Source organism: Alligator mississippiensis, chromosome 8, assembly GCF_030867095.1.
Source record: "Alligator mississippiensis isolate rAllMis1 chromosome 8, rAllMis1, whole genome shotgun sequence".
Classification (NCBI taxonomy): Eukaryota; Metazoa; Chordata; order Crocodylia; family Alligatoridae; genus Alligator; species Alligator mississippiensis.
In genome coordinates, this window is record NC_081831.1 from 3,993,907 (window position 1) to 4,000,191 (window position 6,285).

The 6,285-nt window shown below is 44.9% G+C and overlaps 1 long non-coding RNA gene across 1 annotated transcript; it reads right to left on the reverse strand.

The window, feature by feature from the left end:
• Positions 1–927: 927 nt before the first annotated feature.
• On the reverse strand, positions 928–5,305 carry LOC109284778 (uncharacterized). The gene is made up of 2 exons (XR_002092357.2): positions 5,174–5,305; positions 928–2,867 (listed from the first exon to the last, which is right to left on the reverse strand). It is a non-coding gene; the product is annotated as an uncharacterized LOC109284778 (long non-coding RNA).
• Between the last annotated feature and the right edge of the window lie 980 nt (positions 5,306–6,285).

The window sequence follows — 6,285 nt, forward strand, 5'->3', positions numbered from 1 at the left end:
TGTTCCAAACAGGAGGTTTTACCACACCTTCAACTCTCCTATGAAATATGAACTCTCATTTCTACCCAGGAGAACTTTTACAATCTTTTCTCCAATCCCTGTTGATGGGTATTTGTGCCCGAAAGCTTGCAATTTATTTATTTATTTATTTATTTGCAAAAATCTAGTAGATCTAATGAAAGATATCACCTCTACCATGAGTTTTGATTCCATAATGTTAGCTGAATAAAAGAGAGAAGCTGACTTTGTGATTGAAATGCAAAAAGTTACTTAGTCTCCATTTACTTTTAGCTGATGCACTTACTGAAGCAGAAATACAGATTTTTTTACGTAGTTTAGGGGCATAAGACTAAAGACTTCCTGTGGCATTGGCTCATGTACCAGTGTCCTGTAATCCCATTCATAAACATATCAAATGTCACCTTAACACGAGTTAGCATAAACTATTTTATGCTAAGATAAACATCTTGCTCAGAAATGCATCCTCTTATTATGAAGTCTCCTAATGCTAATATCCAGTAGCAGTGGTTTCATCAATTAATAATTCCCAATTTCTTTTATGAACAAGGAGCCTGTTCAAGGTTAAGTGATAGATTTGCATGGTTTGGATCAGCAAGGAAAAATGACCATTAGTTAGAAACACAAGATGCAATCCTAAGCCCTTTGCAGTCAGAAACAAAACTGCTTTCTGGGTGGGAAGGGTTACAGGAGCAAAACCCCTTTTTCTGCTCAGGAAAAAAAAGAAGGAAAAATCAATTCTTCTGCTTGAGAGAGAGAGACCTTGGAGGAGCAGCAAAACAAATTAAGAAAAAAAGAGTACAGGAATGAGTATGAGGATGCAATTAAAAGAAAATAAGGAGGCTGACTTGGACATGGTGAATGTTCATAGGGCTCCCATGATGAGATAAAAAAATACCCCAACTACAATGAGGTTAAGTATAATTATAATAATATAATCTCATTTGGACACAAAACTGAATTCATGCAAAATAAAAAGCCCTCTGGATGATATTTTTGCATCACAAAACCCACATGCTGGAATCACTACTCTATATTTGTTCTTTCCTCTGTTTCATCTCCATGGTCTTGTATTGAGCAAACACAAATGTGGTCTCCTTGGAAATGTCCTCTGCAGAACTTCACAGCTGGGAAACACATCCTGGCTGGTGCTACCTAACCCAGAAGTCTCTGATAAAATGGGAGAGTAGTTTGGTGGTCCACACCTTCTTAACAAATATTTAGGGCCCAAATTTTCCCAGACACACACCCAAAAAACCCAATCTGAGGCTACGGAGTTGGGAGGAACAGCAAGTAGTGGTAGAATTTTACAATGCATGTATCAATAGCAATGGCAGAGAATAAACCTCAACGAATCGTTTGCAAAGACTTTGGACTGGGGATGACAAAACTGCCATTCAAGGAACAACGACAGATTTCACGTATTAATTGTTTTTTATCTATCAAACTTTGCAATTCAAGTGTCTTGTCCAGTTTACTCGCCAATTGTCTACAGGCAAGATGTAAAGCTGGAGTCTTGCTGAGCTTCTGGGGCTAATACCTCGGGTCTTTTCAATAGTTTTGGTGAGTCTTTCCTGATGCACGGGTATCTCTAGCCCTTGTTTAAGGTCTTATCCAATAGATGGACCTTTCAACAGAACAGGGTCCCACCCAACTCTTCGTGTTTGTCTGGGCAATTCATTCACAGGGAAAATGTCCCAGCTATCCAAATTAGCAGCTCTTTCTGCAGCATTTCCTGAGAGGTGGCTCCTGCTGTTAGAGATGCTGTCCCGCCCAGCCAGCTCCTCATGTGAAACCTGCCAAGATCCCAGACTGTCGAATTCACACGCTGTCCCGGCGTTATCAGGAAATGCACCGTGTAACAACATACTTCACTGCCGCTTGCGGTGATTCAAAGAGAAGCGTAGAAGGGGCGATAAATCCCTAAGACAGTTACTGACTAAGAACTTGTCCAGGCAAAAGTCAGGAGTGAGATGGCCTTCCTTCCTATTCTACATCTTGCTAGGATGCTTACAAGGAGTTTGGGAAAGCAGGCAAGCACATATCTGACCGACAGAGGCAAAAGGCTGCCAAGTTATTATTACGGCATTTTGTTATTATTTAATAGGAAGCATCCTAGACAGCTTAATAGATACAGGTCCCCAGTGGTTATGTGTACAATATTTCTCAGATCCTATGACTCAACACTTTATTGACGAAGCAACGTTATCTAAAATAGGATTTCATAACCACAACAAACAGCAGTAGCAGCAAGCGGGAGCTGCTGCTTTCTGCACTTGTTCAGGCTTTGATGCGTGCAGGAGAGCGTGGAGCGTATGTCGCAACAGAGGCTGAACAAACAAATGCCGCATTTTATGCCGTGCCCATCCATGATGAAAATTTCCATTCCTGTTGCTTTGGGTGGAGAAGTCGAAGTTGCCGGGGGACGGGCGAACAACAAATCTGAAGGAATACTTCAGCCGTGCTGGTGTGTTTTCTGAAACTCCTCATGGTGGCCATATGAGGAATGGAAACTGGTTTCACACCAGCATTTGCTGACAGTACAATATAATGAAAAACATTTATGTGCAACAATGTAAACCACATACTAATTGGCATTTTATGTAACCACACCGTAGTTCATAAGATTTCAATTTAGCATAGCTAATGGCTGCATCGATTTTTGCTTTGAGAGCTGAGCATTGCGATGGCTTCATGCTGGAAAGGAATGCCAGAGAGCTGTGAATGGGGAGCAGAAATTGCATCCAGTGGCATATACCCCAGCCTTGCCAACTCTTCACGGAAAACTAAAAATCGCTCGTGGGAAACCGTGTCATTCTGGCCACGCCACAAAGCTTTCAACGGCATCCCTAGAAAGGAAAAAAGAGAAGGAAAGAAAATAATGAGATTCAAGCCTAATAATATATTGAAGGCATATGGCATCCTGAACATCTTTAAAAGGGTATCTGCTGGGAGGGGACTTTAAACAACTCTTTGATCCTCTTTAAAAGGACCAGAGGCTCCTCAAAACTCTGGGCTGCTTGGACTTTATACACCAAGGTGATGGAGAAAGGGACTCAACTAGCATCACTGCAGAAGGCAGTATTTTGACGTGGGATGCCAAGGCAAATCCATGAGCCTCTCAAGAGTGCTATAGGCAATGTGGGGTGGGATTTTTACTACTGACCAACCTTAGCCTAAGCGTGCTCTCATTGAAGTAAAAAACAGTGTGAATATGGCCTTCAGTGGACCCTTCTGTTCCATGCAATTTGTCTCTCTTAAAATGGCATCTAAAAAAAGAGTCATAAACTGCCTGAAGCTGGGATTTTGAAGCAGTGGGTTTAAAAAAATAAAATCTCAATATGCTCAACTTCTACACTAGGTACAAAAATTATATATATAAGTGATTGGAAAGTAGTCTAAACCTGTAACAAGGCAGAAGTCCAGCGCACGTAGACTGGTTTCAAAATGACGGAAGCTGGATGGATGCAGTATCAGATTGAATCGGTTTAGGTTAGGCTGGTCTATCGAACTTCTGTTCCAGATCCCCTCCTGACTCGGGTTATGGCGCAGTCCTCCAGCATCCCAGGATGCTTTGCAGCCCCACACTAAGCACCCCATCACAGGATGGGCAGGTGGGCTAACCCTCTCCAGTGCTCCTCCGCTCTGGCTGAGCCAGGCCAGCCCCGTCCCCAGGCTGTCACAGAGCTAAGGCAGCAAACCTCTGTTCCCCAGCCGGTGTCCTGCCTGTACCTCTCAGCCTGGTTGGGCAGCAGAGGGAAGGGGAGGGAATGAAGCCCCACTACACCAGCCCTGGGGTCCCAGGGATCTGCTCAGCTCAAGAGGGCTGGGACCTGAGAAACCCCCAGAGTCACAAGCTGTAAAGTCCATTGTCCCAACAGCCTCAGTAACAGGTAACAACACAATCTAAGAGACTTCTTATTTCAGGATCTCATGATGGGACAATAGGTTATCAGTTAAGAACAAACTCTCCACCGTTGGAGCTTGCTATACCTTTGAATCTCATTGCAATCTGGTCTGTCAACTTAGCTAAGTTTCAAAAGGACCTTTAGAGAGGGAAGGAGTAAAAATAGTAAGTACATGACAGATGCACTGTGTGATGTTAGCTTTGCAGAAAGAATGACTTGGACAGACAGCAAACTCTCCTGAACCCGGGGCGTTGCATAACAGAGTTGTGTCCCAGGAGCTGAACGCTGGTGCCGAGCTGAGAAGCCTGAAAGGAGGAGTTGCCTGCACGCCGTTTGTGAACACCTCTGCTCCAGGACTCGTGCACGTGAGCAAACAAAACAAGGCAAGTTCTGGCTGCAATAACATCCAAGCAGCACATTGCTGGCTTCCTCGTCCCGATGGAGAAAATGTGTAAGACTCCAGACACTGGCCTTCAGTTAGCAGGAAAGGCAACAATATCTTTCACTTTCTCTCTATAGCCATTAGTAACGGATGTCGTATGATACAAGCTACTCTGCTTAACTTTGTAAAGCAGGTCTTTTGTTTCGAGAGATTCGACTCCAACACGATATTTTCCAATGAACAAATACATTCTTCAATAGTGTCTCCATTTGTAGTGCTTTTCATCAATCACTAACAGGAACATCCATTCATTCTCCCATCACGTGGGGCTAATAGCACTTACCCATGTCACAGGCAAGGAAATAGAAGAAGAAAGACTTGAAGCGTGTGCTCAAGGTTGCAGAATGAGTCAGTGGCGGAGGCAAGAATAGACTCTGACATCTCGTCTCAGGCTTTATCCCCTAGACTATACTCCACGCCAGCTAAAATTGCTGCAACCCCACTCCTTTCTACTATGCATGCAGCAGGTGTGGCGTAACCACTGAGTCTTGATCCCCCACACCCACTAGATAGGCTATACTAGGGAAATTGTGATAAAGGTTGGGTAGTCCCAGGGGAAGCCAAATTACAACCCACGCTATGGCTGCATGCGTCTCTGCCTCCCTCACACACAACAGATATGAGCAGCAATGGCAAAACCTCCGTGAATTTTCTCCCTGCTGCCTGCTACCTGCTGCTCTCAGCTGCCTTTTAGCCTATATTGCTCCTCTCACTCAAGCCCAGCCCAGGATATTCAGGAATAAAAGTACAACCAACTCAAACATTAAAAAAAAATCCAAGCTAGCAGCATGGAAGGAGCACGTACCAAAGCAAATTGCACACGCTTTAGCTGTACTCCACTCCTAGGCCAGAGAAAAAAGTAGGTCTAAGGCAATCGGGGTCAAAAACATTTGCACTATAGCTGTTAAGGGTGAGATTTTGCCGTGTTCTCCGTCCATGGTTGTTTTCTAGTTTGTAGGTTAAACAGGAAGTTTGCAACAGGATGGACTGGAAGCCTCCGTTCATGCTAATCACTTTAACACTTCGCTTACCTTTTCTCCCACAATAAACTTAATGTTTCCTCTCTGGAAGCTGCCTTTAGCTGCAGATTTCCGGTAACAAGTAAAAATACTCTGTGATTTAACTCTTTGTTGGGTTTGTGCCTCAGTCTTGTTGTGGAAAGCCCTTCCATATCATTGCATTTGGGCAGGGGTTACAAAGGACTGCTCTGGGGGGAGTGACTGGGCCCTTTTAAGGGGGTAACAGGTCTGGGCTCAGAAGAGGTGTCTGCTGCTGGGGTGGATCTGGGAGGTGCAGCATGAAGAAGTCCATTTTTGTGAGCGGCTGGAGAGCCTAGTGGCTTATTGGTGACAGCTGGAGGTGATGGGAATTTAACAGGGAGAACCCAGGACAGTTAAAAAGAGGAGATGTGCTCTTTGTCTGAGAATAAGAATGCCTAATTGAAGGAGAGGGTGAATGGGAAAGTCAGAGAGGAACTTGGGCATAGGCAAACGAAAAGAAAAGGGCAGGAGGCAGGATTTGTTTCGGTGTCGGGCCCTTCGGGTGGAGTGGAGGAGGAGGAGGAGGGACAGCGAATGAACACGGCAAAACCCACGAGGGTGTGAAAGAGGTGGGGGGTTGCCTTCAGCTTGAAGTCATTTGGGAAGGGAGTGGGAGAGATGGAAGAGCCCAGAAGCGGCAAGAGATGCATTTGGTTCGGATGCACACATTACTAACCCTAGAGAAGGACTCTTTGGGGTGAAGGGCTTTGAGGCCTGGCAGGTAGGGGGCTCAAGGGAGCCGGTCAGAGGGCTAGGAGCCTCACTACGTGGCACTAGGAGCAATAACTGTGCTATTAGGAAGTCCCAGCCTAAGAAAAACTGCGAACGAGGGCTGGGATATCATCTGACATTACCAGATGGTATCAGCCCTCATCCA